The sequence below is a fragment of the Salvia miltiorrhiza genome, chromosome 3 (genome assembly GCF_028751815.1).
Source record: "Salvia miltiorrhiza cultivar Shanhuang (shh) chromosome 3, IMPLAD_Smil_shh, whole genome shotgun sequence".
NCBI lineage: Eukaryota > Viridiplantae > Streptophyta > Magnoliopsida > Lamiales > Lamiaceae > Salvia > Salvia miltiorrhiza.
Window position 1 is genome coordinate 40135527 of NC_080389.1, and position 24880 is coordinate 40160406.

The 24880-nt window shown below is 36.9% G+C and overlaps 1 long non-coding RNA gene across 1 annotated transcript; it reads right to left on the reverse strand.

The window, feature by feature from the left end:
* Window positions 1-2269: 2269 nt before the first annotated feature.
* LOC131016683 (uncharacterized) lies at window positions 2270-16610 on the reverse strand. Its single transcript, XR_009099183.1, has 2 exons — window positions 16491-16610; window positions 2270-2823 (listed from the first exon to the last, which is right to left on the reverse strand). It is a non-coding gene; the product is annotated as an uncharacterized LOC131016683 (long non-coding RNA).
* Between the last annotated feature and the right edge of the window lie 8270 nt (window positions 16611-24880).

The following is a 24880-nucleotide window of genomic DNA, read 5'->3' on the forward strand; positions in this document are numbered from 1 at the left end:
AGATTATGTGAGATTTATAACTCAAGGTTGTGAATTTAAATGGACAATTTGTCGTCCAATTAGTGCACAAGCAACTTTGCTATCTTATGATCACATACCGCTGGGATTGGGAACTTTAGGTATGACCAAGTTCAGTGTTTTGGGCCAAAACGTATTTGTACATACAAAAATTTCACATTTTTAGGTTGACTCAATCAAACAAGACTTACCAAATTAATCGGTTAGATCAACTCATTGTATACTAGTCTCTATGTCCACGAAAATTGTAATATGATTTGGAGACGACGAGTTTTAATAAATGATTATATATATATATATATATTATGGAGAAATTAAGAAGCATATTCAAATTCAGTGGAGAAAACGATCCATAATAATCCTTACACAAAATTTAATCAAGCTCATCATAGGAGTTAAAATTTAAATTCAAACAAGTAAATAACAGAATATGATTACGAATTTGATTCATAAGATCGTGTCATATTAATTTATTTAGATAAATAAACGGCTTCCTAACCCTAACCATATCATTATTGAAACCACCTTGTCTAATTGTCTTATTTATTTAGACAAATAAGCTGCCCCTGTTTTTCTTATTTTGGGCAAAGTAGTAATTTGACTAATTGACGAAATATGCCCACTTTGGGCTTTGGGACGTCGCTGACAGATTTCAAAGCCGTTCAAAAACGGCCCATACATCGGGAATGCCCCTCATTTTGCAAATACATATGCTTTCAGGCGAAATAATAATAATAATAATAATAATAATAATAATAATAATAATAATAATAAGGTCAAAACTGATGAACTTTGGGTCAATTTTCAAATTTTTTATAAATTTTTTTATCAGCAATTCCACGAATTTAAGAGGTTGAATAATTTTTCCATATTTTTTTGCTCTGGTGAAACTTCTAGCTGACATGGCAATTTTTAGGCGATTGCGAGCTGATATGGCGCTTACTTGAACTGAAATTGACACATAAAATAATTAAAAAAAACACAAACAAAAATTAGGATTTCTGAACCTAGGGTTTTTGCCGCCTAGGGTTGCGCCACCTGACCTCGCTCGGCCGCCGCCCTTGGTCCCGCGTTCATCTCCTATCCACCCGTCGGCGGTGTTGTCGGCGTTGTGACGACTCGCCGCTGCAAACTAGCACCGTGCGAGAACGGGCAATAGCAACACCATTATTTCACAACTTCGCCGCTGCACTGTAACTCCGACGTGACTTCCCCACTTCTTACAAAGCAGCAACGCCTCACGACGGTGAATGAAGACTAGAGCTGCTGGAACAACTGTTCTCCTCACCGCGAGGGCCCTCCTGCGTGAGTTCAATGAGCGTGCCATTGCTCGCCCATGATGTACTGTCGCAGATTCCGGCATAATTGCCGCCCTTCTACGGCGGTCAAGCAAGCAGGAGTCGTAGGAGTGACTCAGGGCAGCAGGTTGATGTTGCCGTGAAAGATCTGTCAGAGCTCCGGTCGTCAATTTTTCAGCTGGGAGGCATGTTTGGGGATGAAAAAGACGTCGTTTTACCCCCAACTAAACGATGTCGTTTGGTTCCCGTCCGGCGATGCCATGTTATATTTCAGGTCACTTAAAAAATGTCATGTCATCTATAAATTTAGGGATTTTTAAAAAGTAAGAAAAAAAATATTCAACTCCTTAAATTTAAGGAATTGTTGATTATAAAAAAATAGTTCATATAAAGTTTGAAAATTGGCCTAAAATTCATGATTTTTTGCGTAATTAACCCTAATATCTATACTATATTAAAAGGCAGTTTCCAATTTGAAATCAATTTCAAAATTGAATGGCAATTTTGTAGTTATAATAAAATTGAAGGTTTATGTTTAAACTATATTTTTCTTTTTATTTTTCATTTCTTTAACTTCTTATTTGTTGTTTTATTTCTTTCCAAAATTGTGAAATTCGATTAATTATAAAATATTTAATATGCATATGAAATTAAAGATCACGATAAGAGCTTTAATTTAACATATTTTATGTAAATATTTGATTTAAAATGTACAAATTAAATTTGTTTATTAAAATTTTATAAATTTCTCTCTCATCTCTCATCTTTTTGAAAAAAAAAATACTCCCCCCGTCCCAATAATGTTGTCCCCTTTCTTTTGGGCACGGAGATTAAGAAGAGTAAAATCAGAGGAATAAAGGTGATGCCAATCTAATTAAGGACTTGATTAGCAAAACTAAATCCAATCTAATTAATGATAACAATTAAAGCAATAAGAAAAAAACGCAACAAAATTCTGCAAATTTGAACAACAAATTTCAACAAATCTTTATCCTCTACAACAAATTCTAACAATTTCTTCAACAAATTTCAACAACAGAATAGAAAGAACAAATTTCTACAAAAAGGCAATCTCACACCTCCCCAATTTCAACACTACATCTCTGTAGATCTACCTCAAATTTCTCAGATCTGCAGAAAAGCCACTCTCCCACTCATCGTCGGAAGGTGGCTCAATGAAGGAGAAGTGGCCTCGTTGTTGTTGGCTGCGGCGCTTGGAAGAAGGGAAAGGCGACGCGAAGGTAGGCTTCTCCTCATCAATAGGTACCGAAGCTGACCGAAAGAGTTGATTTCAGAGCTGGAGGTGCGTTCAACTCCGTCCGTCCCGAACGCTCGTCCGTTGCTTGTTGAGGCGGCGCATGGGGTTACCTGGGCAGATGAACATTGGCGAAGCACGGCGGACGACGCGATGGAAAGAGCAAAATAGAGGGAGGATTTTCAGTTTTTAATTTTACATAAAAGAGAAATTAGAATAGGGAAAAGAAAATGAATAAAGTTAGGGTTTTACCTGTGTCACAGCCCGCCCTAACTAGGGATAGTTAGGCCGAGTGATCCACGACTAGGGATGGGGTTAAAGAAGAAGGGGAAGAAAAGGGGCGTCATTTATAGCCGTAAAACTTACTCATCTTAATAAAACTCGTCATTTTTATTCATTAATACTCAATTGAAAACAGTCTATGAAAGACAGCATAAAACTTAATTAATATCATTAATCAAGTTATACATCATATGAAACCATTCTCTTAAGACTCAAAGTATGACATAACATACTATAACATCAACAACATCTTGCAGCGGAAAGTAGCTAGACATATGTATGAAGACATATTCTAGACAGGTTAACTATTTATTAACAACCCTGGAGACTCCGCTCATTGCAGCACCATCATCACATCAGCTCAACCTGCACATTTAGAAAACATATGCAGGGCTGAGTACAAAAGCACTCAGTGGGCACGTATGCCTAGGTATAAAAATACATGCTTCAAAACTATAAATTGTCATGCCATCATAATCAGTACAGCAAGGGAGTTTTTCGCTAAAAAGGCCCAAGCTTACTAAGTTCATTTGTGATTCTTAAAGTTCGTCTGATCAGACTAAGTTCTTTTGTAATCTATCATATCTGAAACTGTGTGCCGGAGAGGTGGCCACCTCTCACGGTCACTTGACCGGCCAACCCGCTAGATGACTCACGGTCACTGGTGTACACTAGCCCTGGCAGGATAGCTATCAACTGCTCAGGACCCGAATTCGATTGCATCATTGGCAAAGCCAAAGCAGATAGATATCATACTAAAATTTAAACATTTTATGGCAAGACAATACTTGAAATAACTTTAACTCAAATATTTTGTAACGAAATAACTTGCTCAAATGTAACATTAAACTCATTTGATAGATATATATAAAACTGAAATTAACAGTTAAATCATCTCATGCATTCATTCGTATAAGAGGCCTACGACACGCAGGGGATCTCTATATACGTATAGTAAAAGTAATGCCCACCTCGTTGTGTCTCTGTATCAATGAGTAACGTCACTCTCTCCCTCAAGTCGTTACTTCCCAAAAGGACCTTCATCGTTATGAAGAATTGGTGAGAAGTTATAAAAGAAACCTCGATTAATAATCTAATCTCTTTTATGAAACATTAGTATCTCTAATGTTCATCTCTCTTGATTGTTAATCAATATAACAATTATTATCTCTCGTCATTACTCATTAATTATAACATCCTTATGTTATAATTAGCAGCGCTTCAATTAAAAGAAATATTTAACACATCGAAAAGTCCACTTTCTTAGCAGATCTATTCGCTCTCATCTCGTCTAATTAACCGATTAGAAAGTTAAACTTTCCATTAGGCATGTATTTGAGTCACGGGTCAACAAGAATTGACTATGCTCAAATTCTAATTTCACTAAAAATTTTGGCATGACCTATTCATATATAATGTCAGCCACGAGATTTCAACGCGTGAATCTCACTACGTGAACTCGTCTCTCGACTCAAAACTTAACATCTTGACATCTTTTCAACGCAAACCAAACAATTCAAAATCATCAAAACTCTTTATCAGTAAACTATCATTTATACTCGACACCAATTGTTCGAGTGTCAGATACCAACATTTATGTGCGTTAATCATAACTCTCACAACTCACACCATTTAGTCATATCGTATCATCCATCAAAACAAATATAATCAAGTTGTTTTCTAGAAAGTTTTGCTGTTTTTGTGTCATCTTTAAAAATTCATAACAACCAACTCAATCATCATAAACTATCATACCAATTGATCTCAAAAACTTCATGAAGTGTAGTTCACTCTAAAAATGGTAGTTAACCAAAAAGGTTAAAGGTTTTTGGAGATATTGCTCTTTTAGTGCAGGCTGTCAAAGATTGACAGTTTCTGCCAATTTTGTTTAGGCCATTAGAAACCAAGGCAAACCTTAATAAAATTCCATCAAATTTAATCATCCAAAACTAAAGGTATCCTTGAAGATTTGGTTAAATTTTCACAAGAGAAAACGTTCATATGATCTGCCAAATAAACAATGAAACTCATACACTTTTACTGTTGGACAAATATGACAGCAGAACAGGGCATTTTTGAAATAATAAACTGCTCTGTTTCAGAGGTCATAAAAATCGAAATCTTATGTTTTTAGAAAAGTATTGAAGTCTAGTTTCGTTTAAAAAAAACGGTGATGCAAAATCCTTCATGGATTAATAGATATAAACGTTTTTGTGAAGTCTACCAATAGTTGACAGATTCTGTCAAGGATTTTTCAAAATATCTTTAAAATAGCAAACATCATCCAAAAGACATGAAATTTTGCAGAAACGAAATACACATATCATAGATAAACATACTAAAATTTCAGAGCCATCAAGCAATGAAAACTCATCGAAACATAAGCTTGAAACTGCTGTAAAATTTTGACAGAATTCCAGTTTTAATTTCGTTCAACAATTATCATCCATAAATTGTAAATCAATTAGCATGCTCATGTGATATCGTAGAACACATATACGCAATAATATTCATTATGCAACGTCTCAAACTTCACGAATTTAAATAATCATACTCTAAAAATTTATACAATTTTCGTGCTTGGAAAAATACGAATTTAATATATATCGATTCTAGCATACCCCTAAGCACAAATATCAAGTCAAAACGATCAAACAAAAATCGAAAGACAAGCTAATATGTGAAAAACGGGGCTGCCCTCATGGGTTTCATAGCTACGGTTCGTTCCGTTCTTACTCCCTTCATTAAACATGCTCAACATCTACCCAAGAACAACATACTAAAATTTCACGACGATCCGACGTCGTTTCAAAATAAAGTCGAGAATCGACGTTTTTCGACGTCGACGAAAATCGAAAAGAAAACCATCAAAATGTAGGTAGAGATCTTACCTACTTAGATACGTGATCGAAAAGATGATCGGCGCTCGTCTCGGTGCTCAAATCGGAAGTCAAAAGCTCTAAGCTAATGTTTTCGTATATTTTCATATATCGATTCGTAAGACCAAGCTCCCTTATTTATAAGCGAAGAAGACAATTCTAAATTGTCTTGTCTTCCTTAGTCAACAATTACGACTAAGGAATTCACACTTGAGTCAACAATTACGACTAAGGAATTCACACTTGAACTGTCTTACTTAGTATTAGAATATATCAAATATATCCTAATCTAGTCCATAATATCTTTCAGTTTTGGTGGGGTAGCCTTAGATATTTAAGATATTAACCCGTTAGTCGTTAAATATCCCGTTTCGTCTCGTTTTAACGACTAATTACCCACATTCTTCGTTACTCACCCTCTTAACTCCTACTCACTTTCATTACACTCGTAATTCTATATAAATATAGAAAACGCAAGCTCGTTCTCGAAATTCTGATAAACGAGCTCGGTTCGTTTATCGAGAAATCCCGATTTACTATTCACTCGTCGTCCAAAAATAAAAACTTTCATTATTGGACTCGTATCGAAAAATTAAGAATATTTCTCGACGACATGCACGTAAGATTTTGAAAGTCGACAAAAAGACGAAATAGTAGTATTTTACTATTCATCGTCAAAAAGTCAAAAATTTCAAAAACGTCTTAACGGACTCAGATCTCACTTCCGAGTTCACCGTTCTCATTCAAATAATTATCTCGAATTATTCAAATACTCAAACTCAATTACGGATATAAAATCACACATCATCCTCACATCATCAAAAGAACATCTCAACATCTTTAAAATATAACAACAAAACTTCATATAACTCCTCATCTCTATACAAAGTAATCAAACAAGGGATCTTATACCCTACTTACTCAAACTTAAGCAATTAAACACGTCATCAAAAGCCCGGGTATTACATACCTTCCCCCTTAAAATAAATTTCGTCCCGAAATTTGTACCTCTTGTAAATGTATCGGGTACTTCTCTCACATCTTATCCTCAAGCTCTCTTTCCACTTCTTTCTTAACTATCATATCTCCATTGGACCTTATCCAATGCAATCGACTTATTACTCAATTGCCGAATTTTATGATCTAACATCATCTGAGGTCTCTCTTCATAACTCAATTGCCGAAAATATATATCCTCTCAATTGTGACACGTGAAACACGTTATGCACATTTCCAAAGCTAGGTGACAAAACCAACCTATACGCTATTGGACCTATCTTTTGCAATATCTCGTAAGGACTTATAACTCTGGGTCTAAGCTGTCCTTTAACTCCAAATCTATTCATCCCCTTTGAGGGTGAAACCTTCAAGAAAACTTTGTCTCCTATCTCGAAACTTTGTCTCACGTCTTATATGCAAACTCAATTAGTGGCAACACATTCTCCCGATTTACTCCTCTATCAAGGATAGTAGTTCTTATCATATCTTCTATCGTCTGCTATGCTAAAATTCATCCTTGTACCCAACTCTTTCTGTAACTCATCCAAAAACGTGATGTAATTTTTTTTTTTTTTTTTTTTGAGGTGATCTACACTGGTACTCAATGCAATCTTATAATGTCACGAACATACAATTGTGCTAACTTATCTGGTCCATACGCGATTAGGATCAGTATGAAATGTGCATATTTTGTTAGTCGATCTACAATCACCCAAATTGCTGTATTTCCTCTTTGACTTTTCGGTAAAGCTATCACAAAATCCATCGCTATGTGATCCCATTTCCACTCGGGAATCTCCAACGGTTTTAACTTCCCATAGGGTCGTTGGTGTAATGTTTTCACTTGCTGACAAGCTAAGCATCGCTCTACAAACGAAGCTATGTCTCATTTCATTCCGTCCCACAAAAATCTATTTTTCACAACCTGATACATCTTTGTGCCTCCTGGGTGGGCGGTGTAAGGCGTGTCATGAGTCCCACTCATGATCGTATTCTTAAGTTCATCATCGCGGGGAATGCATATTCTCCCCTCAAATAAAATAGCATTGTCTGATGCTTTTTGGTAACTCTTGAGATCTCATGCTCTTATCCTTTCTCGTAACTTGTTCATTGTCTCATCTTTCCTTGTGCTTCAATCACCATTTTCCTCAAACTAGGCATCGTCGCAACAATACTCGCTATCGTCCCTGGTGGTTTTATCATCTCTATCCTCATCTTGTCAAAGTCCTTTATAAGCTCATTCTCTCTCGTGAGAAGACATCCAAACTTTGACGAGACCTTCCGGCTCAATGTATCGGCTACTACATTGGCCTTGCCAGGGTGATAATTAATGTTGCAGTCAACATCATTTACTAATTCGAGCCATCTCCTTTGCCTCATGTTAATATCCTTCTGCTCGAAAAAATATTTCAAACTTTTGTGGTCCGTGAAAATCTCACATCTAACTCCGTAGAGATGATGTCTCCAAATTTTCAGGGCATGCACAACGGCTGCAAGCTCTAAATCATGCGTTGGATAATGTATCTCGTAGAGTCTAAGTTATCGTTATGCATAGACTGTAACTCTTCCTTCTTGCATCAAAACACATCCTAGCCTATTCTTTGACGCATCTGTGTAGATGGTATACTCTTTATCCATTTCCGGGACTAGCAGCACTGGTGTTGTAGTCAATTTCCTTTAAGCTCTTAAAAACTCTCTTTACACTCCTCTTTCCAATTGTACTTAACTTCTTTTCTCGGTCTTGCTATCATGGAAAATCCTTTAATAAACCTCTGATAGTATCCTGCTAAACCTAAAAAGTTGCGAATCTCGTTAGGCGTAGTTGGTGATCTTTACTCATGTACAACTTGTACCTTGACGGGGTCAACTTTAATTCCTTCGGATGATACAATATGTCCTAGAAAAGTTACTTCGTTCAACCAAAACTCGCACTTGGTGAATTTGGCAAAAAGCTTCTCAACTCTTAGCGTTTCCAACATCGTTCTCAAATGTTTTGGCGCTCCTGCTCATTCTTTGAATAGATGAGAATATCATCTATGAAAACTAGGATAAATTTATCCAGTTATTGATGGAACACTCGATTCATGTGATCCATGAAAACTACTGGTGCCTTCGTCAAACCGAATGGCATAACTATGAACTCATAGTGCTCATACCTCATTTGAAAAGCTGTCTTAGGTGTATCCTCCTGTCAAAATTTGAACTGGTGGTATTATGATCTCAAGTCAACTTTCAAGAAAAACTCGCTCTTCGCAATTGATCAAACAAGTCATCTATCCTCGGCAAAGGATATTTGTTCTTGAGTGTCAATTTATTCAGCTCTCGATAATCTATGCACATTCTCAACGTGTCATCCTTCTTTTTGACAAAAAGGACTGGTGCTCCCCACGGGGATACACTACGTCTAATAAAACCTAACTCGAGCAATTCTTGTAGCTGAATCTTCAGCTCTTGTAGCTCCTTAGGCGCCATTCTATAGGGTGCCTTCGACACTAGTGCTGATCCAGGTTCTAGGTCGATAGTGAACTCCAACTGTCTTGTTGGTGGCAATCCTGGTAAGACCTCGGAAAATACATCTCTATATTCCCTTATCACTGCTACATCCTCAAAGTTTATTTTTTTTACTTGATTATCCTTCATCATTCAAGTAAACTAGGTAAGCTTGTGCTCCTTTCTTCTTTACCAATTTCGACGCCTGAAGTGCCGAAACGATTGGAACTCTCTTCTTTCTATCAATGCCGTGAAAACATGTATGTTCCTTCCCAGGTGGTTGAAAAGTTATCTGTCTCTTCTTACAATCAATCGGGGCAAAGTTCTCTGCTAACCAGTCCATCCTTAGAATAATGTCTACGTTCCACATAGGCATTAAGTGCAAGGTTCTTGTTTTCATCTTTAGTGATCCTAACTCAACTCTAATTTAGAAATCATGTGAGAAACTGTAGTAGCTCTTCCTACAGGAGTGATTACTCTCAACTCGGGACTAGCTTGTTTTGGTTCGAGTTTGAAGGTAACATGCTTCAAACAATTAACGAATGCGAGGCTCCTGTAATAAACAGGATTCTAACTAGTGCATCTAATAACTTGCCCATACTACCTTAAAGTCCTGCCTTAAACCGGCACATAAAACTCAGACATCTCTTCATCAGTATCCATCTTCTGATGAGCAAATCGTGATAGCTCACAGAATTCTCGGTTATACTCTACAACCGATTTCTTTCCTTGCATCAAACTTCGATAATCAGCCTCTCGCTGCTTACTGTACTCCTCGGTACATACTTCTCAAGAGTAGTCTTCAATTGTTCTCAAGTATAGTCTACCAGTTGCTCAGGTGTTAAAGTCCTCTGACGTGCCTCTCACTAGTCTTATACATTAAAAGAATCTACTAGGATAACTCAAAAGTTGTAAGGGTTCAATCCTAGAACGACATCAAAACAAATTGTTCAAGAGACTCAAATGAATGACCAGAGGGTAGAATGAAGTAACTACCAGGTCGAACAAAAATGACCTAGAGTAAGAACCCATCTGGCTTTTCAACCGAAAGTTGAAACACGTGGGTTTATAAACCCAAAACACGTCTACTGAGATTTGGATCATGCGGACTGGCCAGGTCCAACATAATCACTCCCCAGTCACACGGGCTATACTATCCCGAACTTGGAAATTATGTGTCTTCTAAACCCTCAACATACTATACATAACAAAACTTAAGTTCACACCAGCAAGCTAAAAGCTTAAACTCAGGGTCATATGTTCTAGACTCTTGTTTCGAAAGTTCAATATTTTTCAACTCTCCTCTCATGTTGCGGTGGTGGTGGCGGAGTATTATCCCGCATATCCTTCACATCACACTCTTGATGACATCTTTGAGGCATTTTTGAAATCACAAAAGGAAAACTCAACTCGACCAACGCTCTAAGCATCCTCAAAACTCAAGTTCAATTTACTAACTCAACTTTAAGGAAACCCTCACGGTCACCTTAACATTCATCTGTAAGGCAATAAGCACTCACGAAATGCTAACAAAAAGACCACTCTGGTCAACCTAATATATCCATCAGTAGAATGCCTCGTTTTAGAGGGCTTACATAAAGGGGTTATTTAAACCCTACAAAAACCATAGTATCTATCGTAATGTCCCTTCTAAACCGACACCATTAATAGTACTATGTCTCGGTCTGGACCTCCTACGGTAACTGCTACCAGTCAACTCATCTAGTTGCTACTTTAGCACACTAGGAACATCCATCTATTTAACATCAGTAGGGTACTATATTCGCATGCTTATCTATCATCATGTCAAAATCTCAAGTACCAATATCTCCTAAGTAAGTTATATACATCGCAATGTAATTGCAACTAATCAAAAACGAGGGTGTACCGCGCATACTCTCAAGATCATCCTTAGCTCTAGCCTACATCGACTTCTCTTCTCATCCTCATCAACTCTAGCCATCCTCGGCTACTTCTCATCCTCATTATCGTTTATCATTTTATCATCTTTGGTAACTGATACTCAAGGATCGACTCGATATCTACTACACTCTTCTAGAGTCTCTGGTAGAAAACAAGCATCCGGTCATTAGATCCGCATAGAAAATCTGGGTATCTGTAACAAATCTCATCTCCTGTGGGTCCAATGCTCAAGACAACATGTCCCATCATATTGAGTGGCTTTCTTCCTTGCTCAATCCTACCACTCGATTGGTAGCACGGGGACTAGGTGCACGATGCCATCCAGTCTAGTAACAACCATAAGGCTTTCATCCTTTCATAGTCTATGAACATGTGTTTGAAAATCTGCTAGGGTATCTCTGTACCACATACTGTACGCCTCGTCCTCGTATCCGATCTTTCCTGAGTTCGATCTCACAACAGTCCACTTTCGTGCAGTGCCAACAGTCCTGGCCAACCTATAAGGAGAACTTAAAGGTGACTCTAGGAACTAACTCTACTTGGCTCCAGCAACAGAAATAAACAAAACATAACTTAGCAAAACTCCTATTAAGTAGTACTGTTATCTTAAAACTCAAGCTCAAAACATCTAAATTCTCATCTCGTCCCGTCTTTACTTAGTAGGGAATCTCTCTAAACAATGATATTAGATCCCTTAATCTAAATCATCGTGACTCAGTAAGACAACTCAACAATTCTCTCTCAAAGCCATCTCCAAAGACTATGGCTCATGATACCTCCTCAAGTACCATTAAGGTTGCGTGAGCAAAACTCGCGTCACAAAATAACTCAACATATCGTACAATATCTCATTGCAGCATGCTAATAACTCATCATTAATCATGCTATTATACTCAAGCTCATAACTCAAACTCATAACTCAAACCAACAAGTACTTAAAGCAATTGCTAATTCTCTCAAGCTTTAGCTCTAAGTTCTCATTTCATCCTTCTACTTAGTAAAAAAAAAAATCTCTCTTAACAATGACATTAGATTCCTTCATCTAAATCATCGTGACTTATCACAACTGCTCAAACAATTCTCATCACAAAACATCTCAAATACATCACATCATAACTCATAATTATGCATCTTCAATCATATAACATCATATGATATAAACGCTCTCATGATTCATCATGTAACGTCAACATATGCTCTTACAACATAATAACTCATTATTAATCATGTTGTCATCCTCAAACTCAAACTATGCATCTTCAAAGCATAACATCATAACTCATCATATAACCTCAACATCGTGCTCTTCAAAATTTAACGTCAAATAAACTTTGAAATTTTACATACCTCGTTGAGCCTGGTGTGATGGTGCGCTGAGCTCACGGTTGTTAATAACTATTAGTCTAGTGACTCATTCTAGACTAAACTCAAGACTTCTAATTCAGAGCTTTCCTTCGCTCTGATACCACTCTGTCACAGCCCGCCCTAACTAGGGATAGTTAGGCCGAGTGATCCACGACTAGGGATGGGGTTAAAGAAGAAGGGGAAGAAAAGGGGCGTCATTTATAGCCGTAAAACTTACTCATCTTAATAAAACTCGTCATTTTTATTCATTAATACTCAATTGAAAACAGTCTATGAAAGACAGCATAAAACTTAATTAATATCATTAATCAAGTTATACATCATATGAAACCATTCTCTTAAGACTCAAAGTATGACATAACATACTATAACATCAACAACATCTTGCAGCGGAAAGTAGCTAGACATATGTATGAAGACATATTCTAGACAGGTTAACTATTTATTAACAACCCTGGAGACTCCGCTCATTGCAGCACCATCATCACATCAGCTCAACCTGCACATTTAGAAAACATATGCAGGGCTGAGTACAAAAGCACTCAGTGGGCACGTATGCCTAGGTATAAAAATACATGCTTCAAAACTATAAATTGTCATGCCATCATAATCAGTACAGCAAGGGAGTTTTTCGCTAAAAAGGCCCAAGCTTACTAAGTTCATTTGTGATTCTTAAAGTTCGTCTGATCAGACTAAGTTCTTTTGTAATCTATCATATCTGAAACTGTGTGCCGGAGAGGTGGCCACCTCTCACGGTCACTTGACCGGCCAACCCGCTAGATGACTCACGGTCACTGGTGTACACTAGCCCTGGCAGGATAGCTATCAACTGCTCAGGACCCGAATTCGATTGCATCATTGGCAAAGCCAAAGCAGATAGATATCATACTAAAATTTAAACATTTTATGGCAAGACAATACTTGAAATAACTTTAACTCAAATATTTTGTAACGAAATAACTTGCTCAAATGTAACATTAAACTCATTTGATAGATATATATAAAACTGAAATTAACAGTTAAATCATCTCATGCATTCATTCGTATAAGAGGCCTACGACACGCAGGGGATCTCTATATACGTATAGTAAAAGTAATGCCCACCTCGTTGTGTCTCTGTATCAATGAGTAACGTCACTCTCTCCCTCAAGTCGTTACTTCCCAAAAGGACCTTCATCGTTATGAAGAATTGGTGAGAAGTTATAAAAGAAACCTCGATTAATAATCTAATCTCTTTTATGAAACATTAGTATCTCTAATGTTCATCTCTCTTGATTGTTAATCAATATAACAATTATTATCTCTCGTCATTACTCATTAATTATAACATCCTTATGTTATAATTAGCAGCGCTTCAATTAAAAGAAATATTTAACACATCGAAAAGTCCACTTTCTTAGCAGATCTATTCGCTCTCATCTCGTCTAATTAACCGATTAGAAAGTTAAACTTTCCATTAGGCATGTATTTGAGTCACGGGTCAACAAGAATTGACTATGCTCAAATTCTAATTTCACTAAAAATTTTGGCATGACCTATTCATATATAATGTCAGCCACGAGATTTCAACGCGTGAATCTCACTACGTGAACTCGTCTCTCGACTCAAAACTTAACATCTTGACATCTTTTCAACGCAAACCAAACAATTCAAAATCATCAAAACTCTTTATCAGTAAACTATCATTTATACTCGACACCAATTGTTCGAGTGTCAGATACCAACATTTATGTGCGTTAATCATAACTCTCACAACTCACACCATTTAGTCATATCGTATCATCCATCAAAACAAATATAATCAAGTTGTTTTCTAGAAAGTTTTGCTGTTTTTGTGTCATCTTTAAAAATTCATAACAACCAACTCAATCATCATAAACTATCATACCAATTGATCTCAAAAACTTCATGAAGTGTAGTTCACTCTAAAAATGGTAGTTAACCAAAAAGGTTAAAGGTTTTTGGAGATATTGCTCTTTTAGTGCAGGCTGTCAAAGATTGACAGTTTCTGCCAATTTTGTTTAGGCCATTAGAAACCAAGGCAAACCTTAATAAAATTCCATCAAATTTAATCATCCAAAACTAAAGGTATCCTTGAAGATTTGGTTAAATTTTCACAAGAGAAAACGTTCATATGATCTGCCAAATAAACAATGAAACTCATACACTTTTACTGTTGGACAAATATGACAGCAGAACAGGGCATTTTTGAAATAATAAACTGCTCTGTTTCAGAGGTCATAAAAATCGAAATCTTATGTTTTTAGAAAAGTATTGAAGTCTAGTTTCGTTTAAAAAAAACGGTGATGCAAAATCCTTCATGGATTAATAGATATAAACGTTTTTGTGAAGTCTACCAATAGTTGACAGATTCTGTCAAGGATTTTTCAAAATATCTTTAAAATAGCAAACATCATCCAAAAGACATGAAATTTTGCAGAAACGAAATACACATATCATAGATAAACATACTAAAATTTCAGAGCCATCAAGCAATGAAAACTCATCGAAACATAAGCTTGAAACTGCTGTAAAATTTTGACAGAATTCCAGTTTTAATTTCGTTCAACAATTATCATCCATAAATTGTAAATCAATTAGCATGCTCATGTGATATCGTAGAACACATATACGCAATAATATTCATTATGCAACGTCTCAAACTTCACGAATTTAAATAATCATACTCTAAAAATTTATACAATTTTCGTGCTTGGAAAAATACGAATTTAATATATATCGATTCTAGCATACCCCTAAGCACAAATATCAAGTCAAAACGATCAAACAAAAATCGAAAGACAAGCTAATATGTGAAAAACGGGGCTGCCCTCATGGGTTTCATAGCTACGGTTCGTTCCGTTCTTACTCCCTTCATTAAACATGCTCAACATCTACCCAAGAACAACATACTAAAATTTCACGACGATCCGACGTCGTTTCAAAATAAAGTCGAGAATCGACGTTTTTCGACGTCGACGAAAATCGAAAAGAAAACCATCAAAATGTAGGTAGAGATCTTACCTACTTAGATACGTGATCGAAAAGATGATCGGCGCTCGTCTCGGTGCTCAAATCGGAAGTCAAAAGCTCTAAGCTAATGTTTTCGTATATTTTCATATATCGATTCGTAAGACCAAGCTCCCTTATTTATAAGCGAAGAAGACAATTCTAAATTGTCTTGTCTTCCTTAGTCAACAATTACGACTAAGGAATTCACACTTGAGTCAACAATTACGACTAAGGAATTCACACTTGAACTGTCTTACTTAGTATTAGAATATATCAAATATATCCTAATCTAGTCCATAATATCTTTCAGTTTTGGTGGGGTAGCCTTAGATATTTAAGATATTAACCCGTTAGTCGTTAAATATCCCGTTTCGTCTCGTTTTAACGACTAATTACCCACATTCTTCGTTACTCACCCTCTTAACTCCTACTCACTTTCATTACACTCGTAATTCTATATAAATATAGAAAACGCAAGCTCGTTCTCGAAATTCTGATAAACGAGCTCGGTTCGTTTATCGAGAAATCCCGATTTACTATTCACTCGTCGTCCAAAAATAAAAACTTTCATTATTGGACTCGTATCGAAAAATTAAGAATATTTCTCGACGACATGCACGTAAGATTTTGAAAGTCGACAAAAAGACGAAATAGTAGTATTTTACTATTCATCGTCAAAAAGTCAAAAATTTCAAAAACGTCTTAACGGACTCAGATCTCACTTCCGAGTTCACCGTTCTCATTCAAATAATTATCTCGAATTATTCAAATACTCAAACTCAATTACGGATATAAAATCACACATCATCCTCACATCATCAAAAGAACATCTCAACATCTTTAAAATATAACAACAAAACTTCATATAACTCCTCATCTCTATACAAAGTAATCAAACAAGGGATCTTATACCCTACTTACTCAAACTTAAGCAATTAAACACGTCATCAAAAGCCCGGGTATTACAACCTGCTACAGGCCGCGGCGGCGGTGGCTCCGACCGTTCGGCCGGAGAAGAGATGAAGCAGGATGTAGAATAGGGGGCGTCGGCCGTGGTATTGAGGCGGCGGCAGTCCAGTTTTCGGCAGATAGAGAGTCCAGAGCGTAGGAGAGAGAGCTCAGAGGTGAGAGGGTTAATTAGGAGAGAGATAGAGTAGGTTAGTAGGTATATAGGTGGATTAAGTGAATGCTAAACATGTTCTAATTATTACCAAAAGAGGAAATTGGATAATATTATTGGGACAAACCAAAAAGAAAAGTGGGACAAGATTATTGGAACGGAGGGAGTATATTTTTAATTCTTTTTTATTAGTATTTTTTATTTTTTTAACTTTTTTTTTTGCTTTTCATAATATCAAATTTTATAATTGTAAATTCTTATTTTATATTTTTATTTTTTAATATTCAATTCAAATATATTTAGTTAAAATTAATTTTTATTATATTTATGAGTATGATAATTGAATTAGTATTAATTTTTATATAAGGGGTTATTGTCGGAAAATACATATAGTCTGTCAATTTTTTGATTTATAACATGACCTTATAATTTGACCAATAAATACATCAATTTTTAATTTAACTGCAATTATAACATGACCTTATAACCTAACCAGAAAATACACCAAGTGTTAGGTACCGGAAGGTCAGGATAGGTGTATGGGGGGGGGGGGGAAATACACCTATAGGCTATTTTTCAAAAACAAACTCAACCTATTGTAAAGAGATATCAGTTAGGCGCAAGGCATTAATTGATATATGTGAGGCTTCAGTCTTGTTGTAAAATGGAGGAGTGTTATGAATCTTACTGACTATCCGAAGATTGATCAGTTAGACTAATAACATTGGCAGCGGAAAACTTTTCTTTTGAAATAGCCTTTGTGATTAACACATTGTTAAGATTTTAGTTTCACTTTGCAATTAATCAGTTTCAGTTAACTAAGAGTTTGTGCACAGATAAGAAAGTAAATACTGAACGCGATAAACGACAAAGGAATTTTTACGTGGTTCGGAATCCAATTCCTACGTCCACGGTCAGTTGATCACACTAACAAACACTCTGGGCTTGTGCTTACGGGTGCACAGCAAACCTTACAACTGAAAATCAAATTTTCAGTACCAACACACTGGGTTGGATTTCTCAAACACTCTTAGCACGCAAAGACACAACAATGCATTTGCTAGCGCTGGCTAAGATCTCTTGGAGTCAGAACACTGGTCTGAACTCCTCTCGGCTCGAACTCTCTTTTCGGTCAGTTGAAAGGAGGTTCAAAAACTACCAACTAGATCACAGAGAACAGGCTCTCTGTAATAGGTAACTTAGGCTTTGGATAAACAAGTATTTGCCTAAGGTTCTAAGAGAATGTATGTAATCAGCAATGGACTGATTTTGGCTTTAGGATTCTCTTATTCGATTCAAACTTGGGTAGGCTTTGATTGGCTGAGTTGCGATTTCGGCAGCGTTTCAGCTTGTGTATTTGAATTGGTGTAGATTGAAGTGATCCTCGAGCTCTATTTATAGGAGAGGTCTTGAATAAATCCGTTGGCAGCGATAGTCTTCAAGAATTCATCCATTTGAGAGTAATTCGAATTTCGTTGGGGCTTCAATCTTTGAGGTTCCTTGTTTGGTAAGAAACGACTATTCAGGTACAGGAGGTAAGACACCTCTGAAAAGGTAATCACCAAAAAAGAATGCTCTGCAGAGAAAGGACGATCCTTAAAATCTCTGCATTTAATGTGGTTGTACTTGACGTGCGTGGCTTTCCTTTAAGCTTCTGGAGTAGCAGTCCGCTAAATCCACGTGGCCTACATTAATGAATCAGTCATAACTGATTCTTTAGTTGAGAAACTCGTTTAGTCAAACATCAGTATTTGACTCTGCCTTTAATTGCAAACATCAGTTGAGATCTTCAGTCTTTCGATCTTCAGTCTTCAGTCTTCAGAACTCTAGCTAAACTAGAAAAAGAACTCCAACAATTGAGTTCAAAAAGTTCTAATCTATTATAAAGAAAAGTTAACGATTTTGGTATCATCAAAACTAGGGTTAGGATATTTCACTAAGTTCCCAACACCAAGTTTCAATTTAATCTCAATTATAACATGACCTTATTTAGATTATTGTTCATCATAGATGTATTAATATTTATTGTAATTTTATATTAAATTGTTATGCATAAAATATTGTTAATTGACTGATTTATTTTTATAAAAATTAAGTTAGATGATTAATTATTTTATAATAATTATTTCATTATATATATATATATATATATATATATATTGTTGGGAATTTAGTGAAATATCCTTGCCCTAGTTTTGATGATATCAAAATCATTAAAGTTTTATTTGTAATAGACTAGAACTTTTTGAACTCAAGTGTTGGAGTTCTTTTTCTAGTTTAGCTAGTGTTCTGAAGACTGAAGACCGGAGAACTGAAGACTGAAGACGGAAGAGCTCGACTGATAATGCGAATAAAGGTTGAGTCAAGCACTGATGTTTGACTGATCGCATTTCTCGACTAAAGGATCAGTTACGACTGATTCATTAATGCAGGCCACGTGGATTCAGTGGACTGCTACTAAAGTCAAATATCAGTTAACATTCTTCCTCGGACTGAACCTCCAAAGTTAAAAGGAAGCCACGCAATCAAAGTACAACTGCATTAAATGCAGAGATTTCAAGGACCGTCCTTTCTCTGCAGAGCATTTTTTTTTGGTGATTACCTTTTCAGAGGCGCCTTACCTACTGTACCTGAGTAGTCGTTTCTCACCAAACAAGGAACCTCGAAGATTGAAGCCTCAGCAAAATTCGAATTACTCTCCAACGGATAAATTCTTGAAGACCATCTCCGCCAACGGATCTATTCACGACCTCTCCTATAAATAGAGCTCGAGGATAATTTCAATCTTCACCGATTCAAATACACAAGCTGAAACGTTGCCGATTTTGCAACTCAGCCAATCAAAGCCTTCCAAAGTTTGAATCGAAGAAGAGAATCACAAAGCCAAAATTAGTCCATTGCTGATTGCATATATTCTCTTAAAACCTTAGGCAAATATTGTATATCCAAAGCCTAGGTAACTGATTACAGAGAGCCTGTTCTCTGTGATCTAGTTGATAGTTTTCGAACCTCCTTTCAACTGAGCGAAAGAGTGTTTGAAGTTATGTGGAGCTCAGACCAATGTTCTGACTCCAGAGAAATCTTAGTGCCCATTGCGCGCTAAGTGTGTTTGAGAAATCCAACCCAGTGTGTTGGTGTTGAAACTTGTGGTTTCAGTTCAAGGTTTGCTGTGCACCCGTAAGCATATGCCCAGAGTGTTTGTCAGTGCAATCTACTAACCGTGGATGTAGGAATTGGATTCCGAACCACGTAAAAATCCCTTTGTCGTTTATCGCTTTCAGTTTTACTTGCTTATCTGTGCACAAACGTTTTTAACTAAAATTGGCAAAGTGAAACATCAACCTGACAACGTGTTAATCAGAAAGGCTTTTTCAAAAGATGAAGTTTTCCGTTGCGTGTGTTATTAATCTAACTGATAAATCTTCGGATAGTCAGTAAGATTCATAACACTTCTCTGTTCAATCCAAGACTGAAGCTCTACGAGTGTATCAGTTAAAGTCTTGACTTTAGCTGATATCTTTACTTAAGCGTTTTTCAGTATCAGTCTTCAACCTTTCGTTAACTATTAAAGGTTGTATTGTGTTTGTCGTTTTTGAAACTGTTCATAGGTGTATTCCTCCCCTCCCATACACATATTCTAGACCTTCCGGGACCCAACATATATACACATATATACATATATATATTTCTACATTTTCAACACACGAATGCATATATAAATTTGATTTTAATATTCTATTAATATTACATATATAATAAGTGTTTATCTATTTAAATTATGAAATTATAAAATATTAGGACCAATAAATAATTTAGGTACATATATAATAGGAACTATGTTAAAAAGTAAATAATATTATATATTATTTACATATACATGTATATTTATCAAATATATATGTATATATAGTATATTGTGAGATGAAAAGAAAATTAAAAATATTTAATGTTAAACTTTGATATTATTATATTTAATTAATTATAAGGTCATGTTATAATTACAATTAAATTGAAAATTAGTGTATTTTCTGGTAAAGCTAAAAAGTCATGTTATAATTGCGATTAAATTGAAAACTGGTGTATTTTTTTGTCAAACTATAAGGTCATATTATATATCAAAAAATTGGCAAACTATGAGTATTTTCCGGCAACAATTCTTTTATATAAATAGGGAAAAAGTATCAAATAAGCCCATGTCGTGGTGGCCCTTTTCACGTCTGACCCCCTATAGTCGAAGTGGTATCAACTAAACCCCTGAACTAACTAAAATCAAATAATTTCACCCGTTGCCCTAACGCCTACTTTGGCGCTGTCTGTGTAATTTAATTTATTTATTTTTTTAGGGCCCCACACTTAACGGCCTCAAACCCCCTCTTTAAATTTGGGGCAAAATTCAAATTTGATTAACCCTAACTCGCGATAGGGCTTCAGAAATCGGGAGCATTTGCGCTTAGGTTAGTGAAATTGGTGAAGGGTTTTTCGATGTTCTTCATCTTCGAGTAGATTCATGAGTTTCAATACCGTTTCCGGTGGGTGTGCGTCGAGCTCATTGAGCAGTCGACGTCAGTGCGATGAATGGGAGAATAATCCAAAGTTTTGTGCGTGCGAAGGTAAAATGTGTAGGGCTTGCTTGATGACATCATGGACGGAAGAGAACCCCGGTAGGAGGTTCTACGGTTGTCGGAATTGGAAGGTATGTGCGTTGGTTTCATTGGTTGTGTTTCAGTTGAATTTTAAGTCGCTTGAAGTCCTTTTTTTTCATATTTTAGACAAAAGATTGTGGTTATTTTGATTGGATGGACGAACCTATGAGTGAAAGAGCAAAGGAAGTTATCAATGACTTGAAAAGGGAGAATCTCAAGCTCATGAAGTTCAAGGGAAGCTCAAGGTCAACCATGGATGTGGATAGTGAAATTGCTAAGCTTTGGGATGTTTTGCAAGCTTTGAAAGAAGAATCAAGGAAGATAAGGAAGAAAAGTAGATTTATGACATACATCTTGCTTGGCTCTTGGTTGATGTTTACATATTTTGCTCTAGCTTAGTTTGTCTATGTATTTTGATCTTGGTTGGCTCTCGGCACCTGTCTTTTTTATGTGATAAAGGCATTGCCATTTTGGTTCTTGGTTGATGTAAGATAAGCATTTCACGTAATATATTTTGCCTATGAAATGAAGTATATATTTGCCTATTAAATGAGGCATATTTCATGTATTATACCCTGTTTTGTATCCAAAAATTGGTAACCAAAAACTGAAATTTCATACACCAAAGTAACAACAACTATAAACTGATCCATCAAAATCCATCCTTGTCAGGAAATTTCCATAAACAAAATAGTATAGCAATCACATGATGTCTAGACAGTCATCCAAGCATAACAAGTTTTAAAACAGAAAAACCATAAAAAAAAAACACAAGTTTTTGTTCCTTACCAACACAAGTTTTTGTTGAAGCCATCAAAAACACACCACAACTTTTTCAAGCATCCAAAATGCCAATTCAACTGGTTGATCCAGCAGTTGAATTAACATTTTTTCCTCGAGGTGACCTCCTGAGGATTGCTTGAACCTGCGCCTGTTTTCCTTTGCCTCTTGGAGGCTTGAATGGATTGGAGGCAATCTTCCTTGCTTTTGAACTCTGTCCCTCTCCACCAGTTTGAAGTAGCTTTCTCTTTTCCTTCCTCAACTAGAGTTCATTTGGTATTGCAAATTTAGTGTTCGGATCAGCATCTCGGGGGTTCCCTCATCTATCACAACTGACTGTGAGCTGCCACCCTATTACAAAGAAGCCATCAATTGGTGTATTCTGAATAGAATATCTTTGACAGTGAATAATGGATGAATAAATTGGTTAATTCATGGACTTACATGTAGAACTGTCCTACCAGTTTCAGGGTTAATATACAAGCCAAGTCCAGGGTTAATAGAAGCTTGTGTTACCTGTGTAACCTATGACATATAAGAGCAATCAATAATCAACTTCAAGATGAGTTGTTTCAATGTTAGAAGGATACTTGAACTGCTCTTTTAGGGCAGTTATACTTCTTGTGGCTCTCACTCTTGCAGATGTTGCAGTGTTGTTTCTGTCCTATCTTTGATAGCTTGTGGCTCTTCCTTGGCTCATTTTTTGCTCTGACTCTTACCTTCTTCGGCCTCCCAATTTGCTTCTCCATAGGTGGAGGTTATATGGCATCAGATTCTCTAACATTCTGTTGGAATATAAGCTCGCGGGCGTAGTACAATGAAACCAGAAATGTAGGAGATGAGATTACAAAGGGAAAACTGAATTGAAATTACAATAAAAACGAAACCAGGAAAACAGCCGAGTCGAGGAGGATCCTCTTTCCGCAAGACGAGATACGCCCCGGTAGTGCTCTCGGTTTGGCGTGTCGTCCCCAAAGATAAAACAGCTTCGTCTCGTAGGTAGCAGCACCGCAGACCAACGAGCTCCGGCGAACTTAAACGAGGCGAGAACAGAGCTCCTGGACTATATGAGTGCAGAGAGTATGTGGATGCTAGAATGCAGATTTCAATGTGTTTGGATGCATGGAGTGGCTGTCCTATTTATAGGCACAGTCCACTTATGGAGGATCCCGTCTAATAATGACGGCAGTTACCAAGTAACCCCCACCCGTCCAATAATGACGGCAGTAATGACGGCAGTTACGTTGCAGTTACGTTGTAACGTCCTCCCGTCCAATAATGACGGCAGTAATAGCGGCAGTTACGTTGTAACTCCCTCACGTCCAATAATGACGCGAGTTATGGAGGTGTGGAAGCTTCTAGTTGGGAGACCAACGGGTCCTCCCGTCGGGTCGAGCCCCTTGTGTACGTGTGGGCCCAAACGATTGGGCCTCGTTCTTTGGACCGAGAAATCGTTGGTCCTTTGGGAGCTAAGGGTAGGCCCAAAGACCAGCCCAAGAACCAATTGCCAAGATCCAAGTCCACGGCCAAGGTCGGGGACCGAGGCCGGGCAGGTGGCGGCGGCGCGCGCGTATGGGCTTTGCAACCCATCATTTGTGCACACAGTTTTATTACATGCACTGATGTAATAACTTATATAATGTCTTAATTATCATCCACAAAACAATGTGGGATAAGCATTAATTCTTCTTTAATGCTTATCTTTTCCCACAACTCCATGTTTCAAGTACCCAACTTTAAATAATTATTTCTCACTCACCGGAAATCGGTTTTGAGTAAATAAATATACTACGATCATCTACTCGGAACGTAGATCGATCCTGTCCCATTTAATTCTACTAAATTAAATGTTTTCGGTACTCGAAAAAATTATTAAACATTGGTTACTCACAACCAATTTCCAACAATCCCCCACATGAGTGGAAATAGCCAAAATGCAAATGCAGACACAAGCTCTGTTCTCAAGAGACCTTAGTGCATTAGAATAGGTGGTTTGCGGCCTTGAACCATCCTTAGTTAATACTATCGGATATACTGGTGAATTGGTAGAACTTGATGTCTTTGAACCATTTCTCCTTCGTGTATACCGAGACAACAGTATTAACACACTAACGCCTCAACCTCATTTCGTTCTCACGTTTTTGTCCTTTGCGGGCCTTGGACAGCTCTTTGGATTCATAAGTGTTAGGTCAATGCGGCCCCCACATCTCACTTGTATAGGTGATTCTTTCCCGAGTATCCTGCTATACTCAACCTTCCCGAGGTGTTTAGGAATCATTAAAAGTCAATGACTTAACCTTACCACTAAGCAGGCTTCAACACTCAGTTGCTCTCTAGGGAATGCAAGTAGATGAGTGTTCTACTTGGAATCTTATAGCTTAGTTTTCCCATTGAACCACGTTCTTGGGATCTCCAGTCATCATGGTTGGGTTACCACTATAATCATCCTTATTTTGTGGATTTAACACCCATTCCCTCTAGCAATTTATACATTTGATCTCGATTCAAAGCTTTAGTGAGCGGATCGGCCAGATTATCTATTGACTTTATATAGTCAATTGAGATAACTCCACTTTCGATCAAATGTCTTACGGTATTATGTCGTCGACGTATGTGTCGAGACTTACCGTTGTACAACCCACTTTTCGCCCTCCCAATAGCTGCTTGGTTGTCGCAGTTTATCATGACGGGCGGCACGGGTTTTGGCCAACATGGAATATCTTCCAAAAAGTTTCGTAGCCATTCGGCTTCTTCACCTGCTTTGTCTAAAGCGATGAATTCTGATTCCATGGTGGATCTAGCAATACATGTCTGTT